General features: G+C 38.4%; 1 protein-coding gene across 11 annotated transcripts in view; it reads right to left on the bottom strand.

Moving 5' to 3' along the window:
* Positions 1 to 21,024, bottom strand: part of PDE4D (phosphodiesterase 4D) — a 1,245,374-nt gene that overhangs the window by 348,097 nt on the left and 876,253 nt on the right. The window lies entirely within an intron of this gene.

The following is a 21,024-nucleotide window of genomic DNA, read 5'->3' as shown; positions in this document are numbered from 1 at the left end:
TGGAGAATGAAGAAGAGAGGAAGCGCAGTTTGAAGGAAGGATTAGTAGAACTTGAAGATGGATTGGATATTGAAAATGAAAGAAAAGAAAGATTAACGGTGACTGAAATTTCTAGAATGGTTGATTAGGAGAATGGTAATTCCCGATGTTAAAAAAGGACTTGGGAAAGAGTCAGCCTAAGAGATCAGAAGACCTACATGTGGAAAAGAAATATACTAACCTCCATCAAAGTAAGTTCAGTTAGAAGACACATATTTAAAGGTACTTGATAACACAAAAGGACTTTGAGATTAATGCCAGGGATAAAGATTCAATTTTGCATAGTGTTTATACACCGCCTATGAAAATGCACATTATTATGAAGATCATCTCAAGAATAGAATATATAGAACAAAAGATAAAAATAGGGTATGATAGGAAAGATTCCCAATTGTAGGTCAAGTGGTTGAAACAAAAGTTAAAGCAAAACTCCTCCCCCCCACAAAGTACACACACCTACACAAACACAAGTGCTGGTGACTTAGTGTGCTGAAGCTGGCCGCTTCCCTACGCTGTGTGCGTCCCACCTTCCCCCACTCCATCTCTAAAACAACCTCATTCTGGTGAAGGCAAATTATAAATGATACCGTGGATTCTGAAGTTACCCTCCCTCCTATTGCTTTCCTGACTTTGTATTTCTAAACCATATACTCTCCACAGAAATCTCTGAGTAAAGTAGTTATGCCTGCTTTTTGGAATATTAAGGTTTATTTTAAATTCACACACCATGAAAAATTCTTCTTCAACAAAGCTCAATTACCAAGTACAGCACCAAGGATATAACAGGGAGTCAGTCCCTTTTCTTTTCCTTTCCTCTAACACTTGAATAAAACTAAAGTTTTATAATTCCAGAAAATATCTACTTTAATTAAAAGTGAAGGTAAAGGCGATAAAAGTTTTCTTCAAGCTCTTTAAAACAAAGTCAGTTCACAGAGATTGGAAGTATTGTTTTTATTCTGTTACTAAGGGACATTATCTTGTGGGGCCTAGTGTTTCAGGTTGGGACACTCATTTCTTTGAAGCGAAGGTATCGGAAGGTATTTCCCATCTTTAATGCTCTGAAGTGATTTCCTGTGAGCCGCTAAAATACAGTGTGTCATTCCGACTGCCACCAGAGCCATGGAGACCCGCCATCTATATTGGCAGATAAGTGACAGCAGATGGAATCAAGCATGCTTCCTGTCTCACCGGCAAGTCTTCAGCCTTAGAGAAGGATGTGCCCCTGCAGCATTATGCAGGCTGTTTGAGTGGCATCGTTGTCACTGTCATAGCTGGTGAAAGGGACGCTGGCAAATCACTGTACATAGTAGGCAAAATGCCACCCTCACAATTCCTGTAGGCATGTTTTCCTCACTCGCATCTTGTCTTTTTGCCAAGGGCAGGCTTCTGGGCCAAGGTGTGCTGCACCCCAGATTTTTTTTTGCCCAGTATGTAGAGAGGAAATTAATATTACCATTAGAGCATGTGTGGCTATTACTGTTCTTTCCATTAATGCTATGGATCTATGTGGGAATGAACACAAAAATGGGTTACAACTTCTTGAGCATATACTGTTATTACAGATTCGCTACACTATATTATCACTCTTTTTTATTACTATTAACAGATAGTGATTATCATAAGCAAGGTTCAGTTCCAAAGCTGTTAAAGGATTTTAAAATGCTTTAACTTTTAAAATTCTTACAACAATCTTATGAGCTTAGCATTGTCAACCTCATGTTAGATAAAAGAGGAAACTATAGTAACAGTTATTACTTGTAGTCATATCAGCAGTGACAACAGCTAACACGAGCATTTACTATGTGTTAGCTACTATCATGTATACAGGGTGGGGCAAAAATGGCTTTACAGTTATGAGCACGCAAAACAGAGTTTATTCTTAAATTATTATTATTTAATTATTGTATTTTTCCCATATGAACAACCATAAACCTACTTTTCCTCTACCCTGTATATGTATGCTATATATGTACATGTGCACATATATGTATTTGTATGTAAATACATGTATATGTGTATCCACACACACGTACATACTGTGTGTATATATAAATATACATACTATGTATACCCACAATAGCCCTTAGTTCTCACAATAGCCCTGTGAGTTTGACATTACATTTCCATTTAGAAATGAGAAAACTGATAATAGTAATAATGAGTAATGCTAATAGTAACCACAGCTAACATTGTGAGTTTAATACATGAGCGTGTTATGTGTCTGCAACACAGATATTATCTCATTTAATCTCCACAGAAGTTAACATTACCACCCTGGTCTTGGAGATGATGAAACTCGAAGACTCCAAGGACAATAACTAACAAAGAAGAGCCTGGGTTTTTAACTCAGACAATGAGTGCAAAGCCTGGCCCCTTCACCAGGGTGCTGGACTATGGCCAACACATCCCGGAAATGCGGGTGTGAGCCACGTTGTAGTCACATTACCAAGTGAAGTATGCTTTACAATACATTACATCAATTGAAAATTGCAATTTAAAATCTGTTTTTGGAGGTCCCACTGTGTGCAAAGCTGTCACTAAGCAGTGCGGCAAATGCAAAGATGAAGTAATACACGAGCCCCCCCTCAGAGGAGGATAATGCATGAGTGAATGAGATGGGCAGAGCTGGCGGGGGGCAAGTGAGAGATGAACTCTAAGCTGGAATTCTAGGCTTATGGTGTGGAACTCTGGGGTATTACCATTAGAGCATCGGACATTTGTCTCTCTCTATTGACTCCATTTACATTTAGTTCTGCTGATGTTGTTCTTGCAGCTACTGGTTTTCTCAGTTAACAGAAAGGAGAGAGCGAACAGTGTGAGGGCATTGGCTGCTGCTACTCAGCAACGGAACTGTGCTGCTCTAGAGGGAAAAGTCTGAACATGTGAGATTCTGTTTGTTTACTCCATTCCCAGCACACCTGTCTTTCAGGAAGCCTGGCAGCCAAATAAGCCAAAGAAACTGACGTTGAAAGCACTTCATTTGGACAAAGCACAAGACTTTTCTGTCAAATCCAGAAGCCTTCATATCCTGTGTCCTGTCAATCATGCTGAAGGTAAAATGTTATTCTGGATGTTTGGGGGCAATGGGAATTTTAAACCTGCATGGAGCAGCCTGGGTCACTGTAATCCTGAGCAAAGGTGTGACTATAACGAAGTGAGCTGGATTCTGCAAAGCCTTAAACAAAAACCAACTTTCTTATGCTACTGTTTCTCTCAAGTAGTGTCAAGAATGGCATGGAAATCATAGGTTTTATTTTACACTATGTAAGAATGGTTATGGCCTCATAAAAGTGTGAATTCAATAGCTTCCAGTGATATAGTGACTTTTTTAATCCTGATTATTTCACTAGAGTATCCTGCTCACTAGTGAGAAGACTGGAGGTGGAGAGTGTTGTTTGTAAATCACCTTCCGAGTGAGAACTGCAGCAGGAGAATCTAATATGTGAACAACACAACTGCCTTCAATGTCTGCAGACTCACTCGTCACCAGTACTGAATCCGCTGGCTCGAGTGGCCCAGTGTCCGTGGCCCCTCTCTCCTGACTGGTTAGGGGAAGCTTGCCTCACTTCTGCCAATACCGCCAGTCCTTGCTCTTCAGTAAGTGATGATGTTGAAGTTATCAAGTATTAAAGGGGAAATGGAATATTCCACTCAAACGATACCAGTATAAGACATTTAACTGTGGTCATGCTGATAAACACAGGGCAGTTCATATTTGGAAATTTGGTTGCTTTGGTTCTTTTTAAATTTACAAAAGAATGATGCTATTTTTTTCAATTCATCATAAACGTAGAACAAAAAACAGCGGGGGGTACTTTGCACCACCCCCTCACTGTGAATCTCTGAAACTTTTAAGTCCTCTCTTTGGTATTTAACGACATACTTCTGACTGACTTTCCACTAAGGACAATGCATATTTCACATTCTTTCACCATCTTACTTCCCCAGTTCACTTCTGCCCTTCCAATGCAGTTACATAATGATCGTTCGTTAAGTGAATATTCAAGTTCTACCGTATTATCCCTGAGAAGTAGGGCTTCTGTAAACTGATAAACCAAATAGTGTGTCATAACTGTGTTTCATTTATTGAACAACCTTTTTGTGTTTTTCTGGAGTTATAAATTGCCTCCATTTTTTATTTGCTTAATGTTATGTGGCATTATCACTAATTCTTTCAGAACTCTCTAAAATAATGTTTTAAAGCCTTTCATAAAATATTTTGTGCCTGGGTTAGACACATCAATTATCTTATCAGTTCCCGCACACTCGATCGATGATTTAGCTGGGTTTGGAATTCCGGTTGCAAACTGTCGTCACTTAGAATTTAGAATGTGTTGCTCTGTTGTCTTCAAGGTGTCAATGTGTGTTTGAGAAGATGAATACCATATATGTTTTAACCAGAAATGTAATCCCTAGGTTTTTCTTCTTTTCTTTTCCTTTGTTAGAAGCTTTTAGGACCTTCTATTTGTATCTGTAGTCTGAAATGTCAAGAGATGTCTTTTGTCTTAAGTCCATTTTTCTTCATTGTGCTGGGTACTCATGGTCCTTTTTAATGAAGAACAAATGTCTTTCACTTTGAGGAAATATTTCCTATTTTACTGATAAGTTCTTATCATCTTCACTCTCTATTCTCTCTCTTTCAAACTTCTAATACTCAGATATTAGTCAGAATTATTTTTCCAATTTTCTTTTGTCCATCTCTTTATTATTATTTGTTGGTAGATTTCTAAAACTTTATCTTTCAAATTTTAATTTGACCTATCATTGTTTAAAGTTTAGTAACTCTTGTTCTTGTTGCTTTTGTATGCTATCATTCTGTTTTATAAATGTAATAAGTTTTTATCTGAGAATATTTTTTCTGAATCTTCTATTTGTTTCTTAATTTGCTTTTCATTATTATTACTACTATTACTATTATTATTTTCATCGATTTGAGAGTTTATGTTGGAGAGTTTCCTTAAGGGTTTGTGGAACTCTGGTTGTCAGTTCATATTAAAGAGGAAGGCATCCAAACGCTGGCGGAAAGGTCTGCATGACTTAAGTGATTAGAGCCTCAGGATTTACTGCCGGGAATCTGGGTAATAAAGAACCTGGCTTTTTGCACTAGGCAACCACATGATGCCAGTAGCTGTAGGTCTTTTCTCTGAGTAACAATTTCATTTTTCTTGAGGACTCTTCAATCTCCTGCCCTAGCGCTTGCCTACCTGACAGAGTTCCTGTCCCTAAGTGCTACTGGGGAAGCCAGAGCTTCACTGTTCAAGTGGCAGACTTTAATTTCCCCCTTCCACTGTGCCTGGTGTCTCTAAGTCTGAATTTTCTTGTTTCATTTTTCTTCATAGAATAACTTGCCAATCTTCTGATGAGTATGGACTGTGGAATTGGTTTCTTGGCTGTGCAGAGCGAGAGAAGGACCTGGGGAATAGTCCACTTCCTGCACAGATTTTCCACCAATTTCCACCTATTTTTAAGCATAGCTGGTTACTCAAGTCTCAAGTCTTCAGATTTCTGCAAAGGGAATTGTTTGCTTCTCCTGACACACTCCTCTCTGGGCACTTGGTAATCAGCATTCTCAATGTTGCTAATTCCTTTTGCTCCTCTGTATTTCTAATATACTCCTCTCTCATCCCCAGCCTTCTCCTTTCTCATTGCTCTATTCCTGGGGATTTATACTCTTCTATTACCTTACTATCATTTTAAGAGGATTTTCAAACGTAGCAACTAATATAAAGAGTACATTGGTTTGCTTGAGTTGCCAAAGAAAATGCTACAGATTGGGTGGTTTAAACAACAGAGATTTGTTTTCTCACAGTTCTAGAGGCTAGAAGTATAAAATCAAAGTGTCAGTAGGTTTGGTTTCTTCTGAGGCCTCTCTCTTTGGCTTGCAGATGGCTGCCTTCCTGCACTGTGTTCACATGGATTTGCTCATGTGTATGTGTGTGTCCAAGTTTCACCTTCTTATAAGGACACAAGTCATATTGGGTTAAGACCCACCCTAAAAACCTCACTTTAACTTAACCATGTTTAAAGACCTACATCCAAACACAGTTACATTCTGAGGTACAGACCTCAAACAGGCCTGGCCCATGGCTTTTCCCACTTGGCAAACACACTGAGTTGAAGCGCATGGTTACCTCTCTTGTTTCTGAGAAGTATTGATCCATGGAAAACTATTAATGATTAACTAAACTGAAGCAGTAAGAGGTTGTTACTTTGTTCTAGCCATCTTTGTCTTTACCATCTATACAAATTGCATGCAGAATGAGTATAAGTAATAAAGTAAGTGATCATTTTATTTATTGGTAAGCTATCCTGATCCTTTACCAAAATATGAGCTCCAATTTTGGTCTAACCCAGGACTCCTAAAAAAAAAAAGTCATCATTTTCTATCCCTGAAATGTTCTTTGCACTATTTCTCTGTACTCCCATTAGCTATAAGGGATTTTCTGTGTGTGTGTGTGAGATTTCCTTTACTCTGTGTCTTTCATAAACAGTTCTCTATATTTGGGCATGACTGTGCTGTAGTGCGGTCCAGGTAGGAAGTCCAGCCAACCTCAAATTTTGCTGATGCTGGAGAGCATTGGGGAAAAATAATCTAAACTTTATAACTTTCTAGTCAGAAGAGTATTGCCTGAAGCAGTACATATTATGTATATGCACCCACTGTATGAATAAACTGCACTTCCTCTTTTTTCAGGAAAAAGAGATTCAAATGTCATCTGTCGTTCTTGCAGTGATGCTATCCTGAGTGTCCTAGCAAAAAAATGCCATAGTTGTCTTGTTTGAGGTACTCTTCATTTGTCCCCCTACCCCCCACCTAGCACTATGCAATCAATATTCTTTCTACAACTATCTCCCTCTCTCCTTCCCACAGTCCCTGAACCTGGGTACAACTTCATGTAGATCAAATTAGGCAGGTGATTGGCAAATATATATCAATCTAGGCAGAGAATCTCACAGATGTGAAATGTGGGAGAATAAAATTGAATAGATTTGGGAAAGATGTATAAACATTTTTATTTATTTTTTTAAAACCATATTTAAAACATTAAATTTAAAAACATATTTAAAACATATTAAATTTGAAAACATAATTAAAAATAAATTTATTTAATTTTTTAAATTCTTTAAGAGTAAACTTTACATTGTTTTAATTTTCTGCCTCTGTCACTTTGAGATCTGGATTGACTTGGGAGGGATTCAAACATTCCAATTCTTAGTCCTTCATGGATAAAATAGGGACATTATCAACTTCCTCATAAGTTGGTGTTTTCTAAAGGAGATTAAATACAAGCATCTCTCCCTCTTTGGACATCTATAAATACACACATCTGTTTCTGTATACGTGCCCACCATTCAACTAAGTGCTAACTGCAGCCGGAACACGTGTAGTCTAGTTTGAAATAAAGCATACATCGCATAGTGATCCAAATGACAATGAAATCTCCCAATCAGTGATCTTACAAGCTGCATGATTAGATGCCCTACAATCAAACTGACAATAACGAGCTCACATAATCTGTATGAACCCTCACTGAACGACAGTCCGTATATTATTCTTAATACTCAAGAAAACCCGGTGCCATAGGTTTTGCTACTCTGATCATGTAGAGAAGGAAGTGAGGCTCAGAGAGGGTAGGCACCTTGATCAGAAAAAGAGGAAAATGCACAGACCACTCGGGCCCTGAGCCTGGGCTCCTCTCGTTCGGCTGCACGACCCTGACACTGCAACACGCTGGAGTGCACAGTGCCCTGCAGGTGTCATCCCGGAACAGGCACACACTGGACCCAGGGCAAAGGGTAGGGTTTGGGCAGGTTGAAAGGAAAGTGGGGACATGTCAGGAGCGGGATGATGTGAGCCAAAGGCATGAAGATAGAAACATGGAAGACATATTTGTGAGTCAGCGACAAACCTGTTTGTCTAGAGATAAACTATGTGGATGAGAATCAGGATGTGGGACCAGAAAAGTAGATTGGGGCAAATTTGGGAGGCCTTGAAGGTCAGACAAAGGAATGTCATTTGCTATCTCACATAAAAAAGGAGAACTTAGTGAGGAACCACTGTGCTGTATTGTGCAGGTATCAAGACATAAAGGAAACAAACAAACAAAAAGCCCCAAACCCCCAAGAAACAAAAATAGCAACGCAACAGCCTGTCTTCATGAAGCTTCAACTCCACTCCCCCAGCGGGTGGAACAGTGCTCTGGGCTCTGGCAGAAGTCTAAGTGGAGGCCAAGGGGCACAAGGAAGGGGTTATCGTTTGGGCCTTCAATCATTCTCATAGACGTTGTCAAGAAAGACTCACAGAGGAAATGGATTTACTCTGGATGTGATGAGACATGAAGAGACAACTTGAATAGTGGAAGCATAGGATAGAGATACTGTTTTCAGAAGATTGATTCAACAGTAGCATACAGTGCAGCTAGAAAGGAGAGAGGAGGGGCTGGTGCAGTGGAAATGGAAGGATAAGGAGGTGTGAGTTTTTACAGTGAAAATTCTGAGGGACTTGAGGGCGGCTGACAAGGGTGACAAGAGAGGAAGGTTCAGTGAGGACTCTGAGGGAAGTTAAAAAATAGTACTGTCCTGAAGAGGAATAATGTGAGTTTTGTTCTAGATTGCTGATTCACAAAGGAAGGCGAGTTTGGGTTAACTAGGCAGACAGCAAGGTATCTCTGGGCAGTTAGAGATTTGGAGTAGGAAGAGTTTATGTTTCTGCATTTGATCTGGCATCTACCTGCTTTACAACCCCCAAAGATTAGGAGTTTCCTTCTGCCAGGCACTCAGATGTGTCATGGTATGAATTATAAAAGCAAGTACATGAAAACAATAAAAACAACAACAATAATAAAGGCTAACATTTATTGAGGGCTCATTTTGTACCAGGTATTGAGCTAAATTTTTAATATACTATTGGTATTATTTCATTTAATCCTCATAATGAACTGCTGATGTAGGTACTATTATTTTCTCCATTTTGCATGTTTTTGGAAACTGACACACAACAAGAGAAATCAGCTTGCCCGAGGTAACAGTCAGCGAGCAGCAGAGTGTGAATTTGAACCCAGACAGTCTAAAGGCAGACTGCAGCCTGGCAGCCGCCAGCCGTACACAGCTTTGGAACTGGAAAGGGGGCTAGAGCAATTGAAGAACTAAGGGTTTAGTGTAATTTAATTTTATTAATTAATATTTAAATTTTAAAACTGATAGTTGACTCAGTAATTAGAAAACAAATTTTAACTATGTTTGAAATAATCTAAGTGAATGTACATTTCCAGTTGTAAATTTTATGAAATTTAAATATGGATCAAGTATGACTGATGAAAAATTAGCACCTTAGTTAATATATATATATAAAACATACACAAGATTTCAAAGACTTAGAATGAGGAAAGAATTTTAAATATATGACTAATGATTTTATATATTGACTACAAGTTAAAAATGATGATACTTTTTATATAGTGGGTTAATTAAAATATTATTGAAATTAATTTTACCTGTGGGTTTTGTTCCTTTTTAAATGTGGTACCAGAATCTTTTAAATTATTGATGTGGCTCACAGAATATTTCTACTGGCTAGCATTGGTCTAAATACTGAAAAATAAATAAACGAGAGGTCAACTGTACAATGGGACAAAGGACAGTTAATGGAACACAGATTATTCATTTTACTGTTCTGGGTTCCTATTTTTGAGAATGTCTGTAGAGAATATAGAAATGGTCTTCAGCCAATGGGGACAGTGAGCCCTGGGCCTGAATGCTTCCTTACTCTCCCTACTCTCTTGTCTGGGTCAACTCTTCCACAGTTTTCAGAAAAAACAATGACTTTAACTGCCCTGTCTTGTATAGCTTATAGTTGTTTATCTCTTGAAGGAGAATTATTTTGCTCGCAGCTAATTTATGTTTTTCAACCACAAGCTCTATTTTTATGTCAGTCTGATCTATAATAATATCAGAGAATGTCACAGGAGAGCCCACCAAGAGCTTTTGAGGCTATTCTGAGAAAAAAAAACAACTAGAAAGCTAGGAGTTATTCAATATCAAGGTATAGTCTTGTATGCCTGAATATTTTTATGAGGGATTATAGCCTGATAGTAAAACCTAAGTGGTGGGTTTGAAAACTGTCGACAATAATCCAGATGTTTGCTCTTCTTAGAGTTGTGTGAGTGACACATAAAAGGTAGAAAAATTTAACTATATGGGAGGAAAAGGGTAGTAGTTAAGCACTTGTGAATCTTTGGGTATAGCAAAAAACTAAAGCAGTGCCATTTAACAAGAAAATAAATCTAAAATTCTACCAATTTTCAGGCATTCAGCATATATAAAGCAGTATGTCCCCAAAGTTAGAATCATCCAGATGTTTTAAATTGGTGAGAGTAAACATCTGATTCATCATATTCGCCAAAGTCAGAAGTAGGAAATTCACATCTCCTTACAAGCTAAAGAGTGTAGTGCTTTTTCCATTCTCTACGCCAGCTGTCATGACAGTGAATTTATAGCCAAGTGCCATTATGAAAAACTCTGATAAAATTATATGTCCATGTTTTTATGATACATGTATAAAACATTTCAACCTCCAAGAGATACTTCAGTTTTTGAGAATATTGTATATGAAGTCTTGGTGCAGCAGATAAACCAATCGACTTCACTCCTTTTTAAATTTCTAATTATTATTTCAAAGTACTAACTATGCATCTTTTGTAACAATTCTTCATAAAAGAGGTCTTAAACAATACATTCTCAGGAGATTTTTATTTATAAGTTATATATAATATATAACATATTTAGAGTATGTATGGCATCCCAAAACTCCATAATCTGTAGTTTATAGCAATGAGGTCCTCGCATTACAAGGCAAATGAAAAGTAACTTCCCTAGCCAAGAGCAAGAGAGCTTTGGAAAAAAGATAAACAAATCCATTAGAGAGGACATTAAATACATTTGAAACAGCTTCAATAAAATACACAAGGTCCTGAGAAAATAATGTATCTACTGATAAAACTGCTTTCAGGCTACTAAAAGGGAACAACATGTAAATACCAACGTTTAGCCAAAGAGGACAACAATGCGCCTATTGAGTTTTCAGTAATAAATGTTTGGTAAGAAGAAAAGGTTATTTTAACTTTTTTTCTTTTTTACAGGAAATACAATAGGAAGGAATAGAACAGAATTTTATAGCTAGTTCTCACCGTGTAGTCATGAATATGCTTCTTTCCAATGACTGAGAAATGGCATACTATTTGTCATTGTTTCCTTCTCTGTTCTCCTCGGCAATCCCAAAACTATGCAGTTCTATCCATAGTCTACAAATTCCTAACCATTAGGCCAGTATTGGCTGATTTCTGCCAATTGTGCCACTTAAATATTCTCATTTAATATTTATTGCTGCGATTGTAATATTACCAGAGAAGATCAGCACAGGACCCCTTGTGTTTTGTTGTTACCATTCACTACTTGTAAGAACGTTTTGTTTACAAAAATTTCAGAATTCAATATGACAATTTGATTTGAATTTAATGGTCAGCTTAAAAATCAATGCCATTTTACAAAAAGCACTTTCAATTTATGTATTTTACAAGTAAGCCAAGGTCTGAGTGATCTCAGACAAAATATTTAGGGACAGAGTCTGATGTATTTGGAATATTTCTGTAAATTATTTATCTTCTCTTCAAGCTGCATTTAGAGGCCTGCAGGATGTAGTGCAGGGTGAAAGAGAGGTTCTGAATTGGAAACAAATAAACAAGGAATTGATTGTGACTTTGAACTAAATTAGCTTTGTTAACTTTAAGTCTAACTCATAAATGTAGATTTTCTCGGAAGATGTTTGCTTGGCCCTCTTTGGTTTTCTCGTCTCCAGTCCTGACCCCGTCGTAGTCTTCATCAGTCCGCCATTTGTTTGCTCATTTCCATTTATCCGTCCTGACAATTCTCAAACCCAGTCTCTCCATCAATGTCATTATCTTCACTCTCAAAACTACTGTTCTTATTCCCCGTTTCTGTTAATTATGCAACTCTTCTGCCAGAAATACAAGATTAATTTTGATATCCAGGTATCATCATGGAAACAGCATCCTCTTTTCCTTTCTTAACACATTTTCAAGTCTTGCTAGTCCTTCCTCCATATGTCACTCTCCTATCCACTTTATTATTGTACTGTCATTACCAGTCCATGTTGGGCCGTAATTACCCGATCGCTTTAAAAACAAAACTTTAACGGATATATTTTATATAGTCATTGCAGAAAATATAGAGTATACAAAAAGAACAAAAATTAATACAAGGACCCATCATTTTGGGTGCATTGCCGTGTTACTAGCTCCAGCATAGATGATTGTTATAACTCCCCCACTCGCCTCCTTACTCTGCTCAGGAGCTCCTGCAAGTGATGTCTTCATTGGTACAATTTTATTCTTTCTTATGCAATGCTAAGATCATAGGACTTCCCTGCTACAAACCTTCAATAGCTCGTCTTGACTTAGAAAACACTCCATTAGTTTTGTTTTCATGACCTAAAAATACAGTTTAACTCTCTCTCTTTCCACCTTTATTTCCCATGATTGCTTCTCAAGTTAAGTTTGGCCACACTCACTTTTTTTCTATAAATGTTCTCTTCTTTTCCCATATCCATACCTTTGCCAGAGTCCCAACCCTACATAACTAAATGTAAACTTAAGACTAAATTCCATTTAACCGATGAAGCATTCTATGACATCCCCAGTTGGAAGTAAACTCTCCTTCATCAGAACTGCCAAATAATGTTCCTTCTGCTTTCCCTTAGAAAAGGGTGCTTAATGGAATACAGAGGACAGAATTTAGAGACATATGAGTGTAGCTTGGGTACCAATTCTAGCATTTAAATAACTCTAGGGCCCTAAGCAAGACCTTTGAACCCTCAGGGTCTCAGTTTTCTCCTCATGTTTGAGTGCTTTCAGGCCTCATTCTCTTGTATGAGCCTATTTCAATTTCTAAGACCTTCCCTAAATAGCTCAGCTGGTGATAGTGTTTGGCCCCGGGTACTAGGGCTATTGAAAACTTTATGTGGTTATAACATTTTTGGTTGATTTTTTGCTGAACAGTTAGACTGTGATCTTTTTGAAGGCTGGGAATTTGTCTCACCCAGTTTTACAATCCTAGCACAGAGCTTTGAACTTAGTTCCTACTTAATAAATGTCAAATGCATGCGTGAATGTGTGAATACAAAAAGAGTGAATGAACTACTGATATCTGCATCTTGTGGAAGAGTTACATATGTTTAGTGCTTGTCATCTCTCATTCAACTGTAAGCTCCAGAGGGCAGGGTTTTGTGTGACCCATCTTTGTCTCCTTATAGTTCCATGTGGTATACTCATGCATATAGACCCTTCCTGTATGAGAGGATTTTTTCCTGGTGTGCATGCAATCTTAATATCTGTTTAACTCTGCAGATGAGGCTAATTATACTTACTATCAACATCAAAGTTCCTACTCATATTGAATACAAGCATGTCTATAAACATAGATACATCTTTTGATGGTACAGTAATACAAACTTAGGAAGGAGAGAGAAGGAGGAAAGGAAGCAAAGAAGGAAGAAAAAAGAAATAAAGAAAAGAAAAAGAAGAAATTGGAAACTCAAAGAGAACGAAAGCTTCTGGTATTCTTGATGTTCTTGTTATATGCATGAGGAATCACCGCGGTAACACCAGTAACACATGGCTCAGCTACATCAGATACCAACATACATGGTTCAGAATAACAGCACAAACAGGAGCACATACTTCAGTCCACGTGGCTGGGGCTGGAAGGGAAACTGTGTGTCCATCATAAGGGAAAGTTGAATAATTTTGACTGTTTGACAGACTTTGACATTTATACAGCTATATATACATATTTGTTCTAACTTTGAATGAATTAAAAATTGATGACTAAATGCCACATAGTTACAGTAAGCCCTCATGTGTTATGATAAGCTGAAGGCTATACATTTTGTGAGCTGGATTACTATAAGTTCTTATAAAATCATAAGCTTAGATTTCAAGAAATCTTAGGTGAATCTTAAATGTTTTAATCATGCGAATTAGGCAAATACATTGTTTTCTGACTCAGCTATTGCTTGGGAGGAACTTGTATTTCTATACCTGGGGTCAATTATAAAACTTTGGAACTAAGCACCCACCACCCAAATGGTTTTGGTGTCATTTAATAGCATGTGTTGCAGAAAAGTAAATACCACCGTAGCAATGAAATGGAGCCAACAGACACATACAAAGCCCCTCTGAGTGAATTGTATGGAAACACATGAGAACACCCTAGTAATAATTTCAGGCACTGAGTATGATGCAGGTTTAAATGGGAAGAGTGGTCAGGGCTTGAGAAGTTGCTGGAATGTATTTAATGTGTTTCTCCAAAAGGTACATATTTAGTGTTTCTGATTACTTTCTTATTCCCAGTTGGAAAAATAAACTTCCTAAGAATTGATTGAATGACTATTATGTTCCAGGTATTGTACAAAGTACTGGACACACTGGTTTAAAACACAAGCTTAGACCCCATACCCATGGTCCCATAATTGCATATGGAAGGAGGAACTTGGGCCAACAAAATATAAATATGGATTACACTTGTGAGAACTTCTGACAAAAAGATGGTGGTGCAAAAAAGAGTATATAGATAGGTACCTAACACAGCTGGGTGTTTAGGGAACGTTTCTCTGGGGATGATGAGGCCCGAAGGACGAATACAATCATCCCTATCAAGGACCACTTGGATGAAGCCCTGACCATCTTTCGAAATTTAGAACTCGTTCCATCTTGTCTGGGAAGCTGATTAACTTTCCCCTGGACACCTGCGGCTTCCTTCTCATCAAAATTCTTTAGAGTACCTTTGTGTATTGCCCCTGGTGAGACTGTCTTCTGTGCTCCTCTTAGGGCTGTAGAAAACATGGCATTACAGATCAAGTCCAAAGCCATCGTTCTTACTTCAAAGGCTGTCAGTGGATTGACTGCCCACCCCTCTTTTTACTCTTGCTTCTTTTAGACCTTCTATATCAATATATAATCTGACAGCAAAGTGCTATCCTAAGCCCCGAATACTTTGTCCGATTCACTACTTCATGTATTACAGTTTACAAAGCAAAATCAAAAGTAATAACAGAAGCTTTCCCTTTGTAGCAATGTTTATTTATGTAATGTTCTTGCTTGGTGCAAGAGCAAACACAGAGAAACTAAAAAAATAATTTCTCAATTTTCAAAGGGTGGTTAAGTAATTTAATGTGTCTAATTGGATGTAGAAATTTGACTAACGCTTGAAGGTCACTGTGATGTGCGGCGTCCCCGCACCTCACTGGAAGCAAACAACCAAATTATTCTGTTTAGTCCCGTTTCACTCTTTTTGGCAAAGGAGAAGTTGTATGGTTAGGTGATGGGTAAATACTGAACTGATGCAGAAGGAAAAAGGTCAATATTTATGACTTTTTATCAATTCCCAGCAGTTGGCAATGACTTGGAAAATTGGCCTTATTTTTTTAAAACTTCAGTTGTAAAATATTGCCTACTGTTTATTTGAATGTCTTAAAATTCTCAGTGATAAATAAGACACAAAGAATATGTTTTTAAGTTTCACTTCCAATGAGTAAATTAATCATTTAATGTTTCTCTCCAAAATGAAAGGAATTGTTTGGCTCTTTTGCTTTGAAGGAAGAGCATTCTCCCTTACTTTATTTTCATCCCTCTCCCCCCTCCCTCGTTATACTTCAGACATCTTATTTTTGTCATTTCTTTAATGCTCACATCAGGGCTTCATTTACAGAGTTCTCCAGACAACAAGTCACCACTCATCTTCAGCCTCATCGTTACCAGAGAAACATTTTCCAAACACTCAGACTGTATTAGGTACCTATTTAAATACTCTTCGTGGGCCCTTGTCCCCTTTTTAGCTGTTCTTACAAGTGTAAGCATCTATTTGTGTGTTTTGTAATTGCAATGATATCGTCCCTGTCAGGGTTTTACACTGCCTGCTTCTGCTAGGCTAGGGGTTCGGTCTTTTCCATCTCAGTCTATGCTGCAAGCCGTTGTCAAATTGTTCCTTCTAAAACAGCTGTTTCCACCATGTCACTCTCTTAAAAAATATTCTATTTATTTATTTTTAGAGAGAACTAGAGAAACATTGATGTGAGAGGAACATCAGTTTGGTTGCCTCTCATATGGGCCCCAATCAGTGACTGAACCCACAACCCAGGAATGCGCCCTGACTGAGAATCGAACTAGTGATATTGGGCTTTGCAGGATGATGCCCAACCAACTAAGACACACCGGTGGGGGCCTCTATGATGTCATTCTTAAAAAGGAGGAAAGATAGAAAATATAAAAATAATTGAGGTTCATTATGAGAATGTTGTGACATATAAGAAAAGGAACAACTGCTAGCTAACAAAGAAACTTCCATTTAGAAACAGGAAATTAGAAACAGATTAATGAAAAAGGTCTGTGGGATGAGTTGGGGTTTATCACAAAGTGAGGGGAGAGGGCAACTCTAGGCAAAAAAAAAAAAATAGGTACATAGTGTTCTTCACACCTAAAATGCACAGAGTACATGGGAGATGAGGACAATTTACAAGAACAGAGAAATAGGGAGTCGATCAGGATCACTGGGAACCGATGCTTTTTTCTAGGCAATGAGAAGCTACTGCTGCAAGCATGGAAGTGTCATAATGAGTTCTTAGAAAATTAATCTGTGATGATCGTCAGGAAGAGGATGGCAGCAGGATAAAGAGAACAATGATCAGAATAGCAATCTTTCAGGAAAGAAAGAACAAGGGCTTGGCCTCGCATGTGGTGCCGGGAAGGGCAAAGAGCAGGGAGGAACAGTGCACTTGACACCTGCTAGGAACAGAGTGGCTAGGCTGAGGGAGGGGAGCCATTTAGGATGGCTCCTTGGTTTGTTGCATACGTCACCAAGGAAATGAAGATGGTGAGGGTCCCTGGGTAATTCTAGTTTGAAGTACAAACTAGAGTCCTCTGGACGACCCTTGGAGAGTAGACAGTTGGATATACAGCTCTGGACTGAGAAGAGAATGAGGAGCTGAAAATACCTATTGTGGTTCAAACTGTTATTGCCAATGATGTTTACTCATGCTAGGGAGGGTCAGAAGAAATCCTGAATATAATTAGAAGTTTATTTAGTGAAAGGAAGGGCCTCTCATCAAAGAAAGAACTCCCCTCTCCTCCAGAGTTTTCCCACAGGCATGTGGCTCATGCATTACCATGAATGGGCCCAGCACATATAGGCATGAGGACAGGTGGCAAGGACCCAACAGAGTCTCAGTATACCAGCCCAATAGGGTGGTGACTTAATATTCTTTATCTTCTGCGTAGTTTTACTTAGCATTTTTCACTTTCCCTTGAAAGGCAGGTCTATGATTAGCACCTAGCCTGGAGCCACATGAATGCATTAGACCATTTATTCAGCTTTCTGTAATGAAATCTTAGTAGTCCTTCCAATGAAAGAATAATGGGTCCTGACAATGTAATAAAGCCACTAATTGAAATGAATAAGAAGACAGGAAGTTTGGATCCTGAATATTTTAGAACATTTTAAAAGTGTGGCAGTTGACTATTTTTAACCAGGCTAAGAAAGCATTATCTTGCAGGGGTGTCCAACCTTTTGGTGTCACTGGGCCATACTGGGCCACACTGGAGGAAGAAGAGTTGTCTTGAGCCACACATTAAATACATCACAACATATAATCCCCCCAAAAATCTCATCATGTTTTAAGTAAATTTATAATTTTGTATTGGGACACATTCACAGCCATCCTGGGCCCCATGCAGCCTGCAGGCTGCAGGTTGGACACCCTGATTCAAGTGGCTACCAGGAAGAAGAAAAGAGAAGGTGTTTTCATCAATACATAGAAAATATCACCTGTCTGAATATAAGTGACAGCCTTCAGAGTATTTTACCGTGCTCTGCCACCCAATTAGTTTACATAAGTGTTTCTCAGCCTCAGCACTATTGATATTTTAGGTCAAATAATTATTTGCTTTAGGGGTTGCCTTGTGCATTAAAAGGATGTTTAACAGTATTCCTATCTGTTCCTCTTTTACGCCTTTAGCCATCCCCTCATATGTGATGATCAGAACCGTCCCTGCACACTGCCAAGTGATCCTGGGAGTAGAATGGCCCCAGGTGAGAACCACTGGTTAACTTAATAATTAATTAAATATACACTTAAAAAGACTGTGTAAAAGCAAATGTGGGTTTAGGCCCTGTTTGGATGATTATAGATTCCAAATTAAAAAAGATTCTACTTAATGAAGATCTGTTGTTTGCAATGTGTAATTGTTTTCCTTTGGTACAGAAATGAGAAGTATTTTTTATACTTTGCAATGCCTCACTCCTTCAGGTTCAGACCTATTAATGGGATACATTTTTTATGAACATGAGGTCCCTGATTATTCAGGAATCACAGTCCAGTTCCTATCTTACTTTACAGTCATTAGTAGTAAATCATTTCTATGGACACAATTTGCTATGTGCTGAGCTACATCACCCCGAAATTCATATGTTGAAGCCCTAATTCCCAGTACCTCAGAATGTGACTGTATCTGACATAAGGCCCCTTAAAGTGAGAGGCAAATAGACTTCTGGAGAAACCAAACCTGGTGACCCTGGACCTTGAACTTAGCCTCCAGTATTGTGAGAAGATAAATTTCTATTGTTCAAGCCGCCCAGTCTGTGGTATTTGCTATGGCGGCCTAACTACTACGCCATTTGAGTGAATGAATAGTTGGACGATTGGTCAGAAGTCTAAGTGTGCAAGTTTTTATTCTTTCCCCAAGGAGAAAACACACTGATTAACAGCCACTCAAAGTCACTGTAGTCATTCCTGTCTTCAAGCTCTCTTTGTACCCTGATTTTTCTTCTGAGGATAGGAAGGAAACACCAACCTGTAGAATTTAGGAAAACAGGCCAGAGAGTATGTGACAGAAGCAGGTAGGAACAAGGCGGAGCCCAGAGCAGAGACCGGTCTCCGAGGCCTGCCAGCCAGAGAGCCACGGTGGAGAGCCACTAACAGGCCAGCCAGGCAGAGGCTGCGGGGAGACACAGCTCTGTGCCCAGATGTGAAAAGCGTGTCCTCGGGCGCAGGTGCTTTCCATACATCGGGGTGCTGGTGAGTTCAGTCTCACTTGTTTCACTGCCCCTAGTTCTGGTTTTCTCTTTTGCTAAAAAATGCTGTGGGTTTGTGTGTGTGTGTGTGTGTGTGTGTGTGTGTGTGTGTGTGAGTTTTACATAGAAGCAGGATAAACAGAACTGAGCTTCTATCACATTTCATAGTTGCGATACTTTTTTCCCTTTAGGAACTCCCCATTGTCCCCCTTCCTACTATGTGAATCTTTACACATATATGTGAATATATATATACACATATATTGCACACACACACACACATAATATATGCATATTGTATATGCATTTATACATACATACATACATGTGTATATTCACATACACAAGTGTGTGTGTGTGTGTGTGTATATATATATATATGCTTCTGAATACAGGAGTAAATTTCAGGTTCTGCTTTGCTGCTCTGGTAATAACGAAGCTGTGATCCCCAGCTACTTAAGCCAGTGGTCAAAAGTCACTGGTGTTTACAGCTTCTGTAGAAAAATAAGGAAGGGGAATTCATCTGATGCAGGAGAACAACAGAGGCACAGGGTTGCCAAAGGCTCCGTACGGTGGCACCCAGGGAAGCGATAAACAGGCCTATGCCAAGATGGGTAACATTTGCTTTCCCGTCATTTACTCACTAAACAGCATTTGTTGCCCGATCCGGGCTGAGCTCTACGCTGGGCACCAGAGATACAACGAACGCGAAGCCATCCGCGCGCTCAGAGCCCTGCGGTCTACCTGGGCGGGAAAGGGGTACAAGGGCCGGATTACATCAGATTGCTCAATCTCTCCGCATTAAAATCCAGGCCTCAAAATTGGAAAAATTTCAAAGACAAATATTTTTCTTGCAAGAGTAAAAATGGAGCCCTAGAGTTTGTGAAAGCTAAAAAGATTCAAAGGAAATTTTTAAAAATCACTAATGTAAAACACTTTTGGGATCACAGGTGGTACTGTCATTCTCTTCACCACTGAACTTAATTGGGTTTAGTAGTGTTAACTGTTCTTTTAATAACTTGTTTGCTGCTCTTGAAATAAGAATTCAGAACTATCAAATGACCATGTGGTCACACTCCTAATATAGCTAATTTTCAGTTTGAAAATTACTTCCCCGTGTTCCAGACAACATGCTGTTCCTTCAATAAGTTATTATTTTAATAAGGATACACTTGAATTTAAATTGAGCTGTATTTTGCATATTTTGCATGATTAGAATTTTCTATTTTATTCTCCCCACTTGGGAAAAAGCCAAATTAAAAAAAAAAATCTCATCTTAATCTCCTGCTTCATTGAAAACTAACCCCAAGGCATTTCTGAAGATTTGATAATATTTTTAAAAAATCACTCACATATCTATATGTTACTTCATGTTTACAGTAAGGTCAAATCTGGCAAAATGTATACTTTACATATGAGTTCCAATGTGTGTAAATAGAAAAAGAAAAGTGAAAGAGTAAGATAATAATAATAGTCTTCAAGTAAATAAATTACTTTTAGAATTTGGGGTTTTTATTCCAAGAATTCATTAAATTATGAAGAACTGGCATTTTCACAGAGAGACTGAAAGATCCTTATAAAATGCTTCTGAAGTTCATTGTGAAATACTGAATAAAATGATTTGTGTAAAACCAAAATCGAGGGAAGATGTTTGGACCCATTAGTCAACCACGTCATCCCAATTCTGACACTGCCTAAAAAAAGTTGGAAGATAGAAAGGGTCTATTTAATACACACCCTCTTTCCTTGTAACGACAACACTGAGCTCAACTTTGAAATTCCTAATTATACAACGTTTGCCTCTCTAGTGTGTGTGTGCACATCTGTATGCGTGAGAGACTGCGT

This window comes from Desmodus rotundus, chromosome 1 (genome assembly GCF_022682495.2).
Source record: "Desmodus rotundus isolate HL8 chromosome 1, HLdesRot8A.1, whole genome shotgun sequence".
Lineage (NCBI taxonomy): Eukaryota > Metazoa > Chordata > Mammalia > Chiroptera > Phyllostomidae > Desmodus > Desmodus rotundus.
The sequence above is the reverse complement of the archived record's forward strand: the minus strand, read 5'-3'. Positions and strand labels throughout refer to the sequence as shown.